This window comes from Podarcis tiliguerta (assembly GCF_965153285.1).
Source record: "Podarcis tiliguerta genome assembly, chromosome: 2".
NCBI lineage: Eukaryota > Metazoa > Chordata > Lepidosauria > Squamata > Lacertidae > Podarcis > Podarcis tiliguerta.
This window is the reverse complement of record NC_139535.1, coordinates 81,909,953-81,925,905: the sequence shown is the minus strand read 5'-3', so window position 1 is coordinate 81,925,905 and position 15,953 is coordinate 81,909,953. Positions and strand designations below refer to the sequence as shown.

Sequence of the window (15,953 nt, the reverse complement as noted above, 5' to 3'; positions counted from 1 at the left end):
ATTAGGACTTCAAGGATTCATTTCCTCTCAAATATTAAACTGTGGCAGGAAGCAGGGCTGCTAACATTGATTAGATATGGAACGGTAATTACTGTACTAGGAAGTCATGCATAAATATATATTACCCAAATTTTCAGTATAATTAACTGATTGGCATCTTTTAAAATGTTCGTTCAGGTATGATATTGTGCAGAGCTTATGATGTGGTGTGAAAGCATGCACCCACCAGTCAGATGTAATTAAAGTGGATTTACTTACATTGAAGTCAATGGGGCTAAAGGCCACCTCAGCCCAAAGTTATTTAAAAACAAACAAACATGGAAATCACTTCTGTGCAGGAAATCTTCCTGTGCAATGGGGAACAAATGTAAAAGTGAGTACACCTTCTGGGAAACTGTGACTGGTGGTTAGTTATTAGTCATTTGGGCATGCGTCAAAGTATTTTGAGTGTGGTATTCAACACTAGTCCTACTTAGAGTAGACTTAGAGTAGACTCATTGAATTTAATTGACATGTCTTAGCTTCATTCACTGTAGAACTTATTTTAATATTGTCTAGAATGAATACCATTGACATTTGTAAGAAAATTATTATGTGTGGAATGGCCTTTAAAACCAACACTACATCCCAGTTGCTCCCAGTTGGGGCAATTTAGCCATACAATCTGACCTTTTGTAAATACTAACCAGATACCATCAGTTAGGTGGATGCATCTCATAACAACCCTGATATTAGGGTGAAGAAAGACCAAGCCGTTCCAGTGGCATGCATCTGAAAGAAAGTTTTTTTTATATATATAAAAAAAGAAATACCACTGAATTAAACTTAATTACATGGAAGGCATATATTTGGGGCAAAGTAGGCGTGCAGGTTGCAGATTTGTGTGCTTAAAAGTTGCATGTGGGATGTACCACTTCAAATTGCATGTTGATGAATGCTCCCCATACAAAAAAGAAATCCTGGCAAGGCAAAAATATGGCAAGCCTCTAAACCGTTATCCTTGACCTCTAGTTTGTTTAAATGTGGATGCTATTTTTTGTATGTGGGAGTATCCAGTCATGTCACGTGAGCCAACAAGCAGCCTGCAGTAGTACATGAGGTTTATCAACTTCATAAGAAGACATATTTGGGGTGTGATGTGGTAGAAGCAGAAGCCCAAACTACACATTATATCAGGAGTTAACTAAAAGACACGAATGAGGGATAACAATTTGATCTGAGTAATGGCTCGGGAGAAGGGTGTATTTAAAACTTTCATTCCAGTGCCCTTTTCCCAATGCTTACCTCCCTCCCAGCTGTTTTTTGCCCCATGGAAGGATGTGAGGGGAAGAGAGAAAACCATGCAATGATACAGACACCTGTATATTTTTCTGTATGGAAATAGTAGGGTTGGGGGGGGGGGCAAAGTAGAAACAAGGCAGAGTAAATACCGCAGCTCATCACGCTCATCCTGCCACTTTCCAATCAAATGAGGGCTTTTTCCTCCCTACATCAGTATTTAATTTAAAGGAGGGGTGGAAACATTGGAAGCCCAATCATTGATTTCCTGATGTAACCTTTTGTTTGTCCCAAAAGTTTTTGGATATATGGCTTGAAGTATGTATTATTATGTCTAAGTCAAGCAATCATGGTAGCTGTGAACCACACACCCTTTTCTCCAAGGTAATGCATTTTAGAGGGAAGAGGGATTCTATATAAGCAATTTAAACCTGCTGTTTCATAAAGCTGAGAGAAAGGACTTGGACTGATGTGCTATGGCAGTTTAGGATATCAACATTGAGCTTACACTTGACAGGCCATTACTATACTTTTAATAATAATAATAATAATAATAATAATAATAATAATAATAATAATAATACTTTATTTCTACCCTGCCCTTCTGGCTGGGTTTCCCCAGCCACTCTAGGCAGCTTCCAACAAAGGATTAAAAATACATTAAAACATCAATCATTAAAAACTTCCCTATTGACTTAAAAAATATGTTGCTTCAATTGTAGTTTTTGTTACTACGTGAAAACTGAACTGGTGACTTGAAGCATTGCAGTTAGCAAACAGTGCCATCTTATGTGTGTGTCTACTCAGTTCCATTGAGTTCAATAGGACTTACTCAGTAGGATCGCAACCTAAGTTCCAGTGGAACTTACTTCTGAGTAAACATGCTGTATGGGATCTGGCTGTATGACCAAAATCTTCTGTGCTACACCTATATGTGAGTAAGCACCAATGAATTCAGCAAAAGAAGCATAGAACCAGGCTGCTTGGACGTTTATGTTACAGTCTTACAGAACAATCAGACACTGCACAATGAATGTCCATGGAATGATGGTTTGCTTCAGGCATGCCTATTCTAAAGTAGAAATGTTTCAGGCATTTCATGCTATTATTGCTCATGCCATGAGTCAGTACTGATCAGCATTTTGTATTTAATTTCTTAAATGGAGGAGAAGAGTGTTTAATGATCAAATCTGTAAGTGATGAAAATCTGGAAAGGGTGACAAACACACTCTGGATCAGACTGAATTAATACAAATGAGGAATTGCTTTTCCATTTTCCCCGGTGTTGTTAAATACTACAACTGCTGCTATTAACAATTCAGCCAAAGTTAAGTACCTTTAAGCCTCATTGATATCACTGAGAGAAATCTGAGCACATTCTAAACGCTTCCACTGAAATCAATGGAACATAATAGGATTTATATTTGGCTTGATTGTGCCTAAAATTATACTAGGATTGGGATTCAAAATCACATTGATTCAGTGAAGAAGTGGATTTAAAATAATGCTAAAATGAAAACCAAGGAAATAAAGTATTAGCTTTAGGATATGACCAGGATATGAAACAACGGATCCCCCCAAAAATGCTGTGGTGTCAGAGATGAGAGTTAGCTGCATGATCTGTTTCTAAATCATTTTCCTAAAAGTGTTATAATTCTGGAAAATCACATACCACCCTTTGCAATCATGAGAACTGCTGACAACCATGTGGGTATGCTTCTGTGCGCAATATATGTCCTTGGAGCCTTTTGTGGGGGGCCCTCTCTGTAGTTTGTGTGTCATGTATACACCCTTACAATATATAACAATACAGTATTACATGCTCACCTACGCCAATGTTTAAGGGATAAGTTTGGTTATATGCTTTTCTCTCTCTTTCTTTATATTTGTATTCTACCTTGAAAATCAATAAATATATATTTTTAAAAATGTATACACCCTTGAAACATTCATGCCACCTCCGAAGAAACGGCCACTCTAAGCTCGTTTTTCTTCCCCAAGGTTATCACAATAAGCTCTTTTTAATATGCTGCCAAATAAAAAGTTGGCTGACACCTTCTCCACTCCTCTCATCCTTAATTTGGCATAAGTGCCTAAGTAAAAGTGCCGGGATTCTGCAAGGGTGTCATGCAGCTTCCGCTTTATTTGCTATTATTGTTGCTTTCAAGTGGAAAATTGATATAATAACAGCCTTCTTGCGGCACACAGCAGTCTATGCTTTTGTACAATGCTCTGTAAGGATGATCAGCATCCACTGGCAGGACGGGGGTGGGGGAGTGACAGATGCTGCCTGCAAATAATGAACCGATCCAATTTCCTTTGGATAGGAACTTTGCAACAATCTCTTTAGCTTGGCAAGTTACAGTGCTGTCCAGGGCTGCTTATGTGTATGTTTTTGGAGCAGTGGATGTTTCCCTAGCTCATTAGGTTTGAATATTCAACAGTATTTCCATTAGAAAGACAGTAGAGGGGATCAGCTTCCCAGCAACAATGGCTTATAAAATGAAAAACAGGCAAAATAAGAAGCTTTATATAATGCATGCACACACATTTATTGCATGCAAGATGTGATGAAATAACTGCCAGGTGCATGAATTGGCTGCAGACATCTTAGGCCCTTGCCTGAACATCTGTTTTGAAATACTCATATCAAGGGGTATTCTGCAAGTGCAGAGACATAATGGTGTAAGTGTATTAAGTGTAGAAAATTCATTCATATTGTATTAGTAATGCTGTAGCCATTTTACTTTATGCCTTCATATCCATTTGCATTGTGCCCAAAGATTAAGGCTGCTATTATAAACATACTTACTAAGGAGTCAGTCCTTTTGAATAGAGTGGGAATTACTTCTGAGTAGGCATGCTTAGGATTGTTTTGCAACTCACAATGACCTAATTGGATAGTGTCAGACAGTCATTCAAATATATTGAGCAATATTTAAGTTGCAAACCTGCTCTCTGATAATACTGCATCTTGTTCCTTGGCAGGTATGTGCCATTAAAGGCCAATTAAAGGCCTATGCAATACCAAGTTCCCCACCAGCCTCTCAAAGAGGGAGAAATTGTTGTTTCTTATCTTCATCCATTGTTGCCCTAATGCACAGCACAATTCAATGCAATTTTACTCAGAAGGAGAGGAGCCAGTATGGTGTAGTGGTTAAGAGCGGCACTCTCGTAATCTGGTGAACCGGGTTCGCGTCTCCGCTCCTCCACATGCAGCTGCTGCGTGACCTTGGGCTAGTCACACTTCTCTGAAGTCTCTCAGCCCCACTCACCTCACAGAGTGTTTGTTGTGGGGGAGGAAGGGAAAGGAGAATGTTAGCCGCTTTGAGACTCCTTCGGGTAGTGATAAAGAGAGATATCAAATCCAAACTCTTCTTCTTCCTATTAGGGTTAATAGGACTTAAGACTGAAGCTGGGTCAGAGTGATCCTAAAGTGAGGGAGGGGTTGAGATTCCATTAAGGAGAAGCCACTACTTCCTAAGACTTGCTAGGTGGTATTTTCCACCACCAATACTCTCATTCACCCTTTTGTCCACGCACACACATGCACACAGAGAGAGAGAGAGAGAGAGAGAGAGGGAGAGAGAGACAGCTTTGCATTGACACCAGGGCTAACATGCTTTTTCAGCCTTTATGGAGAGTGTCAGGGAGATGAGTCACAACAACCACAGAGAGAGAAGGCTCCATTATTGACTTATTGGCCATGGAATACAGTAACAAAGATAGGGCTTTCCACTGCTGCACTGCACAGGGCTCTATTTATAAGTGTCCCAAGATGGGGGAAGTCCAGTCACCCCTCAGCTGCCCTCTTTGGAAGCTTACTAGTGCACTACCCAAGTGTTCTCCAAAGGAAATATATTGAGATTGAACTCATTGCACATGAGTCTGATGACCTCTCAAAACCATTTAGATCTCTTTCGATTTGCATACCTAATGAATAACTGACCTGTGGATTCTATGGTGCCCGTTTCAGCTGATTTGTAGAGGGAAGTTTGCAGGCTTCTTTGATTTGTCCCAGAGAATGGAGATCTGAGAGAACATAGTTCAACAGGATACTAACTCCAGCACACAGTTGTGAAGTCTGTCAGTATCAGGTGATGAGATGTTGTCTTTCATGGACATACCAGGCCCAGGCACCTGCAAGTGAGTGGGGATTACTTTAGCAAAAGTACTCAATTAGTCCCTTCCCAACCCAAAGGCTGCCAGGTGTTGGGGAGTTACTGAGTTTGTGAGGGATGTGGGCAACTTTGAAATGGGACTTCTGAGAAGACATACATAGGATTACACCAGGTGTGAGGAACCATTGGCCTGCAGATATTCCTGAACTATAACTCCCATAAGTTTCAGAAAGCATGGTCAAGGATGATGGGAGTTTTAGTTCTGTAACATCTAGAGCAGGGTTTCCCAAACTTGGGTCTCTAGCTCTTTTTGGACTACAACTCCCATCATCCCTAGCTAGCAGGACCAGTGGTTGGAGATGATGGGAATTGTAGTCTAAAAGCAGCTGGAGACTCAAGTTTGGAAAACCCTGCTCTAGAGAATCAAAGGTTCCCAACTCCTGAATTACACTGTAAGATATATGCTTCATAAACAACTTAATTAAGTTAGTTAAGTGTTTAAGTCTAAAGGTATTGTCATGGGGTTTTTTTCTGCTTATACATTTTTGCGATTACTCTTGAATTAATATCTGGTATTAAAGTAAGGTGACCAGAAGAAAAAGAGGGGTGGACTCCTGCACCATTAATAGTTGTTTTGAAGAGGCATTTCTCACGAGGAAGCTGGTAAAATGTGGGTTGAACGAGGTAGCTGTTAGGTGGATTTGTACCTGGTTGACTGACCAAACCCAAAGAGGACTCGTTAATGATTCCTCGTCATCCTGGAAAAAAGTGACAAGTGGGGTGCCGCAGGGTTCTGTCCTGGGCCTGTTATTGTCTACTATCTTTGTAAATAACTTGGATGAAGGAATTGAGGGGATGCTCATCAAATTTGCAGATGACGCCAAACTGGGAGGGGAGCTAATGGCGCAGAAGACAGAATCAGAATTCAAAAAGACCTTTACAGATTGGAGAACTAGGCGTAAGCTAACAAAATGAATTTCAATAGGGACAAATGGAAGAACCAGATGCACAAATATAGGATGGGGGACACCTGGCTTACTAGCAGTATGTGTGAAAAGGATCTATGGGTCTTGGTGGACCACAAGCTTAACATGAGTCACCAGTGTGATGCAGCAGCAAAAAACAACAACACCTGATGCTATTCTAGGCTGCGTCAACAGAAGTATAGTGTCCAGATCAAGGGAAGTAAGAGTACCACTCTATTCTGCCTTAGTCAGACCACACTTGGAATACTGCGTCCAATTCTGGGCACCACAATTTAAGAAGGATGTTGACAAGCTGGGATGTGTGCAGAGGAGGGCAACCAAGATGATCAAGGGTCTGGAAGCTAAGCCATATGAGGAACACGTGAAGGAGCTGGGTATGTTTAGCCTGGAAAAGAGGAGACTAAGAGGAGACATGATAGCCATCTTCAAATAAGGGCTGTCACATGGAGGAGGGAGCATGCTTCTTGCAATGGCTTCAAGTTGCAAGAAAGGAGATTCTGACTAAACACTTGGAAAAACTTTCTGACAGTAAGATCTGTTCAGCAGTGGAACAGACTCTCACAAGAGGTGGTGGACTCTCCTTCCTTGGAGGTTTTTAAGCAGAGGTTGGATGGCCATCTGTCATGGATGCTTTAGCTGAGATTCCTGCATTGCAGGGGGTTGGACTAGATGATCCTTGGGGTACCTTCCAGCTCTAAGAGTCTATGATTCTGAGATTGTTTGCCATTCTAATTAGATGCTAAAGGTGGCGTTTCAGCTCCCTGAAGATACTTTGTTAAAGCTCAGTGTGTTTTACAAGTTGAACCTATGAAGTCAGAAGTAAGGACTAGTGAGTTAAATGGGGGTGTACTCCTATGAAACTTAAGTTTGCAGTGATGCTGATCCTAATAAATTAGGTATTATGCTATGCACTGCTTCTTTGCAGTGTGTGTATTTATTTTAGTGGATCAACATAGCTGTCTGCATTTCTCGACTCTCCTTGGCACCGTGGCTATGAAGACTGTCATAATGAGCTCCTGCTCTACATCCCTGAATGGCACACAGCAATAGCATATCACACTGTGATCCTTATATCTACTTTCTTTTTCCTGTGTAATATTTTTAGGTGGCAACCCTGTACCCATCTATAATACATTTTACTTAGTTTCTACTTCTCCTTCTTTTTAGGGGGAAGTGATATGTAAACTCAATAAATCCTAATCTCCTCGTCTGAGGGGAAGAGTCTTATTGCACCTTTAAAATGAACTAATTTATGGTGTCATAAGCTTTCATGGACTGCATTCTACTTCATCTGTTGTAGTTTATGGAAACATGCCATAATAATTTATTAGTATTTAAGGTGCCACGAGACTCTTAGGATGTAGCAGCAAAAACAGCAAACATAGTTACTCCTCCGGAAACTGTTAATTAAGTTGATTACACAAAACAAATAAGGTATCAAATATCTAATGTAACAAACGACACACTGCACCAGAATTTATGAAGGTAGCAGTAACGATCTTGAAGTAGAATCTACACAGAACTCAACTCATGTGTCACACCAGCGACTATTTTATAAGAATTGACAAATTATCACTCTGCTCACCCTCAGTCATTTTGGCACAATCCAAACAGGGACTTTTGCAAATACTCTGTAATAAAATGTATAATGACTATCTAAAAAATTTTTATTAGGGGATACTGACTAGTAGTAGTAGTAGTAGTCATACATACATACATACATACATACATACATACATACATACATACTTTTCATTAGACAGCTATGAGCATTTTACTATACCACCTAGAGATAACTTTAAAAAAGGAAAAACAACAGAGTTTTCTGGCACCTTAAAAACAAATTTATTGTTACATAAGCTTTGGTGGACTTCATAAGAAACATGGATGACATCCAAGAAAGCTTATGCAATAATGAATTTGTTAATCTTGAAGCTGCCACAAGACCATAGCTGTCAACGTTTCCCTTTTTTAAAGGGAAATTCCATTATTCCAAATAGGCTTCCTTGTAAGAAAAGGGAAAAGTTGACAGCTATGCACAAGACAGACAGCCTTCACAGCAGCCAAGTATTCCTTGTGGAGGTACGCAAAAACCCCTAATGGCCTGCACGGGACAATGATGTCACATTCCTTGAGGCCTGCTCAATGCCTCTGTGCAAGCACAAAGCCATAGCAGCTACCAGCCATGGCATGTGAAGACTGCAGCACCTACCACTGCGCAGGCCACAGCTGTACCTAGTGTTGGGATGGGTTTTTGTTTCCACAGAGTGAAACAGTGGACCCATAGAGTTAAAATTGCAAAGAATGTTTCTGTTAGGAAAAACAAAAGACACTTATAGGATTGTTCCATGGAAGGAATATTTACATATTCTTAAGAAATTGCAGCATTTTCAACATCAAACATCAAACACAACCATGTGGATAAAATTCAGGGTACTAGATGAGTTATTTCAGCAGACAGAGGGTTTGCCAAGCACGTGGCAGAGGATGTGGTAAGGTAATACATCCTGCTCTGCAGGCCGGGGGCTGTTTGGTATACTAATCACTGTACTCTGCATTTTCCACAGTCATTTCTGAATCTCTAAAGCTCTGCCCATTGTTCCTGGCCTAGCAGCTACCTGGTCAGGCGCTGGTTAATCACACAGAGCAGAAATAATCTGAAATGCAATCCTTACCTTGCATGCCATGAGAAGGAGAGCCTGCATGGAGGGAAGATTACATAGGAGAGGGCCCTTCACTCAGCAGACCTCCCAGAGAGCTAGCACTTCATTCTCTGCAGCATCACTGACGCTGCTGGAATGTGGCTCTCTGCAGCAGCTTGCCGGAGGTGTGCAGAAAACACACATTCAAGTCACAGAGCCAGCCATGTAAAACCGCTGCAACCATCTGAACTAGGAATGGGCCAAGCAGGCTTTCTTTCCAGGAATAAAATGCCCTCCAATCCAGTTCTGCAGATTTTTGTGCTCATTATCTCCTCTCCTGATTGTAGCACTGCCACCCCGCAAGGCAACTATCAGCACAGCTGGCTGCCAGCGATGAACCAAGGGGATCAATGTGTTCAGCTCTCCATTCTCTTCTCCATAGTGTGAATCAGAGCCTGCGCCTCAGTGATGGGTGTGAGAAGAGACAGCAGCTCTGGGATATTGATATCGTGTCATTGACTGTCTCCTTGCTTCAGGAGGTTATGCTGCCTCCCTCCCTCCCCAACCCTACTCCCCACACTCACTGCTTGCGTGTAATTATTGGAAGCAGGGTATATTAGATTTGATACACCTTCCCAAGCAGATGGTTGCCAGCACTGAGATGTGGAAATATGTGCCCAGGGCAGATTGTCCCAACTACTTAAAAAGGTGGAGAGATCATACTGTCTCTACCCCCATTCATTTGACGAATAAAAGAGAGGAGATTAATGCTCAGAGGGGATGTGTGACGTGTGTGTCGCAGATTTAGAATTTGAACACTGAGATCCACAAGCATCTTTTGTTGTTAAATTAAACCACTCCATCTTAGTGTGCCACAGGCTTTGAATGGTACCTTGCTGTTGCAGATCAGTTGGATGGCTCCGAATCCGTCCTGCTCTTGTATGTGACTAGATGATTTTATTTGACATCTGAAATGCTCTAGCTATTGTAATTAGCTTCACTGCTAACAAATCAATTACATTAAAAAAAAAAATCTCATCCCTTTTACCCAGGGAGCTAAATAGGAAACATAGAACAATAGAAATGGAAAGTACCCAGTCTAGTCCCACAACAAAAGTCTGTTACCCAAAACAAAAAAAAGGAGAACTACCCACCAGCCCCTTTTACTGTTCAGTGTCATAAGCAGGGTATAAGTCTGCTGGTTTGTTTTTAAAGTGCCTGCAGAGTTCAAGCAAGTGAACCAAGGCACACACACACTACATGGGAAGGTAACAAAAAGAAAGAAAATATTTCCGACAGATTCTGAATATCTTTCAAAATCCTTTCAAAAGGATTTTTCCCCTCCCATTTAAAAGATACCCAGCTTCACACCACCCAACATATTGTCTCAGTAACAATTCCGGAGGATCCAAAATGATATTGGATTAAACTGTTCTGACCTCCACAGAGACACCAGAGCAGAAAATTACAAGGTAGCCTTTACAAATGTTATCTAACATGTCTGACTGTGTTATGTGAACCCTGTGCAGGCTGCTGAATCACAGGGAGGGCAGAAGGGTCAATCGTATAGAGATTCAGAGTGTCAGTACAGTGCATTCAAGCCCAGAGTATGAGTTGGAACTTCTGAAAGAATGGCCTCTTTTTCCCAGATTTTGTCCAGGTTATAATGCGCTAACTCCTTCTCCAGCTCCCATTGTTTCCACTAACAGAGGAAGGTCAGGTTTGCAGTGAATACAATACAGGAAGATGCTTCTTATATGCAAATGAGGAATTGTAATATTTTACAGACATAACTACAGTACAAGGAAATCAGGAAACACTGCTTGACTTGGTGCGGGGTGGGATCATTTAACGGTAGTGAATAAAAATGACAGTAACTGAAAATACAATGTTGTTCCCTAATGAGTTTGATGGTTGCATTGTCATGAAAAAGCGCTATTACATCTGAGGAAACCTGAGATCACTTCACATTAGCATGAGACTCGTATGTATGTGTTAAATTATTATTTCCCCCTTAAGCAGCACATTTCTAGTCGGCCTGGCGCAATGTCCTACATTAAATGATGCGTTAATAATAGTTTAACAGATGTTGCACAATGCAACATTGAGAGGCAGTTGGAAACATCTCACATGTCCCTGTGTAAGTATCCTGGGACTGTCTCTGCCCCACCACAGCTTTTACATTCCTGCTAAACCAAATGAAGACCAGAGTTCCTATTCAAAAGAGCTGCTATGATTCCTCAACGCAGCTATGGCTGCATCTGGCGTCAAGGCTAGCACAAGACAGCAGTCCTTCCTGTTTGAGGGCTGCAGGCAAGGCCTGCATTCATCTAGCATCAATTAGCACTTCAGGGCCCCAGCCAACTCCCATAAAAGTCAAGCTGATTATTTTAATTATCTTTCCCTCCCCCCTCAAACCCCTGACTTTTCTTGCTTATTATGGCAACTGATTTCAAAGTTAAATCATTAACACAAATCGCAGCCCAATTATGAACTCCAACATTAAATCTTATATTTTTTTTAGCATCTTGGCTTGAGATAATTAACATACACTATAGAATAATAACCATAAGTCATTATCCCCACTGCCATATGCATGTCTTTTATGGCACACTGACGTTAGGAGATGTTGCTTGCAGTTCTTCTTTCTCAACCACAGAAGGCACAAGAAGTTATGTCTTCACTGCAGGGGTTGCTAACCCAGTGTGGGCTACTGAGAAGTGGCAGTGAGATTTATCACTTCCTTATATTTATATTCCACCCTGTGCAGGAATCTCACAGTAGGGTTAATATTTATTTTATTATTTTATTACATTTATATCTTGCTTTCCTCCATGTTGGAACTCAGAGTGGCATTCTTGAGTTTCCAGGTAGTCTGCTATCTAGGCACTGCCAGAACCAGACTTACTTAACTTCTGCAAGGTGGCTGCATCATGTGACGTCCGACTTTGTCATGTTTAAATAGGCTGGGAAAGAGAGAGAAATCCTGTTCCCACATAATTTACGGCCATTTCATACATTTCAGAGAGTAGATTGTCATGAAATGTAAGCTCAAAAGAGAACGGCTTCCAAGCACAGCTCTCTGGTAAGTGTATCTGTATGACACATGCATTTGCAAACCTTTGTTTATTGCATTTATGTTTCTAGGTGTAGGCTTAAAAATACAACATGTGATGTGCTGCTTACAAACTAAAGGAAGGAAGGAAACCCTGCAGAAATGACCACCTTGGGACAGGTTGAGCCAGCAGTTATTTTGAATCTCTGGCTTTTTAGCTGACATCCCAAAAAGCAACTGAGCTTCCCTGTAACCCATGGTGGAAGTTCTGGGCTCTCTTTAAATGAGAACCTGTGGTCCTCCAGATATTGTTGGACACCATATCCAGTCAGTCCTAACCAGCATGGCCAATAAGGTGATATCAGCTGCAATCCAGTGACATGTTATGGACCACAACTTCCCCATCCTATCTGTAGATAAAACAGCCAATACCTACTCCTCTCTTCATATACTCCTTCATGCACATAAACACTCAAATGCAAATGTAGTACAGGCTCAAATGAAGGGGAAGGACCTGGAGCCACCCAAGCTTCAAGATTTTGAAAGCTGTGCCCTGCACCAGGCGATTTCCTTATAGCGTGTATAATATAGACATTGCTGAGCTTTCTTCTACTAGTACGTACTCTATTCACTAGCTTTGAAGCTTTCATCTGCTGCTAGTTGGAGATGCTTGTTATGTGTAAGTCAAGGCATCCCAGCAAGTTAGGCATGCAGATCAACTTCCTTCTTCCTGCCATGGGCACAGAAGATTCATCGCTATGACTCTGAAACAGCACCACCTGAGATTAAATACAAAATAATTAATTGGCCACTGCAGAAGCTGAACAGCAACACTCAGAGAGATGTTATCTGTTGTCCTGTTTGAATTAAGAATTCATAATGGCACAAATCACTCTGCTTACTTTGTTTTGCTTTGAGTTGTACTGTACACAAATGAACTTGCTAGAGAAGTTGATTAATGAGACGAAGTCAAGAAACACAGAAAACGATCCATTAGCCTATCTCTCCAATCCATCTTATCTTTCTCCTCAGCAGCCCGCCAAGAGGATGGCCAAATGAACAAGAAATCAGGTTAAAATCAGGCATCCTGAGATTTTCATCACCCTAACAATATCCTGTTCTGTATATACCTCATTTGCTTTGTCTATACTAGAAAAGGGGGGAAATGAAGGGCAGAAGACTAAACACACATACACACAACACACCATGAGAATATACTACATCATCAAACACATGGAAACACTAGGGGTGAATCTTTCAGTTTCATTTCTCTCTTTTTCATTTCTCCAGTCTAAATCCACTTCCCTACATTTCTACAGTAGTTTGCATTGCTGTTTTTAAAAATCCTCATGATAATCTGTCAGCAACTTAGTGCAAATTTCTTCTAATATATGCACTTCTATATGCTGTTTTTACTAACATACACATTTCTGAGAGCAATTGTTTGTTATCTGCACTAATGTTTTATAAACTCTCCAATAAAATATGCTATATAGGGTGTGTGCATGTACACAAAGGGATGAATTCAATGCAGTGCTAAGGAGATCGTACTGTCACCGCAAGCATTTTTGCTTGTCTGATGGAACAACCTTCCCTCTCCTCCCTTCACATGCTGTTCTGGGCATTTTCCCAACCCACCCTCCCCTGCAAGCCAATTTGAGTGGGCATGGGGAGAGGGGGAATACCATTGCATTAGCAGAACTCCTTGCAAGGGCTTCAACTAGCAAGACTAGTTAGTTGAATCCTGCTCACATTGTTTGGAGAACTACACTGAAAAATTCAGAGAAGTGAGAATTTCAAAGAACACTTGTGTTTCGGTTTTCATATTGTATTGCTTTCAAAAATGAGAATTAGATAGTTTCTCATTAAAATGCAAACCAAAGCAAATTTCTCCCCTGTCCTAAGGTAACCTCCCCCCCCCCCCAACATATTAGATCCAACTGATTGACTCATAGGTTAGCAAGATGGTTAGGATGATTCTATAACAGATATGTTCCAAGGTGCTGTGCTGGAAAAGGCTGAAAATGAGACATCTTTGTTACCATGTAATTGCAGCCTGCCAGTGCACCAGCACAGAGCAAGCCAATACACTTCATCCACTGTGAACCATCAAATTACCTCCACTGGTTTCTGTTCTTGAGTCTCTTTATTAAGACTTTTTTTGCTCCTGTATCTCAATAAACATTGACTATTGCAACTTAAAAATAAAAATAATAATACTCATTTTCTAGAGGGAAGATGCTTTGATTCAGAGTAATCGAAGTCAGAAAGCCATGCAGGACATCACCAGCCATAAACATTGGCCTAGAGTTGTCCAACAAAGTTGTCTAATGATAAGCAGCTTATATGAAACACAGGGACAAAAGCAAGAAGACACGTAGTATGATTAATCAGTTAAATCACCACCAGGATTGTCTACAGGACTGTCCTGCAAGAAGACTAGGATGTGGACACGATTGCTTTCAGTAGAACAGGGATGGAGAAGCTTAGGCCCAGGGGCCAAATGCCATGCTCCAGCCCTCTCTTTCTGGCCCTCGGGACTCTCCCTAAGCCACACCCCTTCCCCAGGTCTTCTTAGCAACCTCCTTGAGTGTATTTGCCTGGCTAGAGTGTTTCTGACCTTTAACAATGTGTCTTGCTTGCCTTGGTGGAGTAAAGAGCATGTGCCTCTCAAACAGTTGTCTAGGAAGGGAATGTGGCCCTTAAGCTGAAAAAGGTTCCCCACATGTCTAGTAGACTAACTCAAGCCTAGAAACCTCAAAAAAAATTGACCTGATATAGGTTTGGCAGTAAAGATGGATGTTAAGATGGCTCCAGGCTGGATTGCCATATTTCTATATTTCCATTGCATGGGAGCATAGTAATTATGGACCCAATATTGTTGATCCCCTAGCAACACAATGTCCCTGATACATGCAGCACAAGCAGAACTAAGTCAAGAATGCCTACATGGTAGTACTATTGAGAATCACTCATGGCATGCACCGTGTTTGCCTGATTCTGTGATTCAGGGGAGGACTGAAATGCAGGCATGACTATGGGCTATTGTTAGCCAAGGCATCGCTAACAAACCTGTAGTTTAATGGATTCACGCAGCTTTAGCATTGCTTGTCTAGGTGGTGTCAGACGCCACCTAGACAAGCAACACTAAAGCTTGCAGTTGCTTCTGGAGACTTCCCCTAGCAATCTTGGGAAGAAGAAAAAAGTGATGGCAGAAGCTCTGCTCTTGGCAGAGAGGACATGGTGGGTATGTGCTCTTCTTACAGGACTGCCAAAGTAATTAGTTCAATAAATAGAAAGCATGAGTTATCCCTGCTGGGTGACTAAGTTAGAATAAAAGGGCATGAGGGAGGCTGAAGTCAGCTATTACCTCTCCAATTTAAAATTAAAACAATTAATCAATTGGCCCTGCTGGAATTAATAGAGAAGCCAATGCACCTGAAATATAATACATAAAAGCTAGCATCTAGAACCCTGGTTATGGGTTGGCCCAGAAATATAATAAAATCATATTATATGGTAAATAAAATCATCTAGACATGGTGCCTAGCACATTTTTGTAATGGCAAGTGCCTTATGTTTCTACAACATGATATAGTTTTTAAAAGAAAGAAAATTCCAAAGTTGTTGTTACTTTGATTTGAGGACCCAAGCGGTGGTGCTGCATCTGGCAGAAATATTTATTCAAGATTTTGTGGGCAGATGAAGGAGACATAAATCTCAATGTATTTTTTCCATATTGATGATTCGATTTTCACACGGTTATTGGAGTGCTCAGCACATGGTTTATGTCCCTTCTTGATTCCCATTTCCTCCATGCTCTCTCTCCAAGCTGTGTAGATTGATCAGGTTGCCAGAGATACTGTTTCGC

At 41.0% G+C, this 15,953-nt stretch overlaps 1 protein-coding gene and 1 long non-coding RNA gene across 8 annotated transcripts in view; one reads left to right on the top strand and one right to left on the bottom strand.

The window, feature by feature from the left end:
- LOC310672492 overlaps positions 1 to 9,380 on the bottom strand; it is a 39,095-nt gene extending 29,715 nt beyond the window's left edge. Inside the window, exon 1 of the long non-coding RNA XR_014508624.1 lies at positions 9,061 to 9,380. This is a non-coding gene — a long non-coding RNA (uncharacterized lncRNA). The remainder of the gene's footprint in view (positions 1 to 9,060) is intronic.
- Positions 1 to 15,953, top strand: part of SHISA6 (shisa family member 6) — a 257,501-nt gene that overhangs the window by 90,193 nt on the left and 151,355 nt on the right. The window lies entirely within an intron of this gene.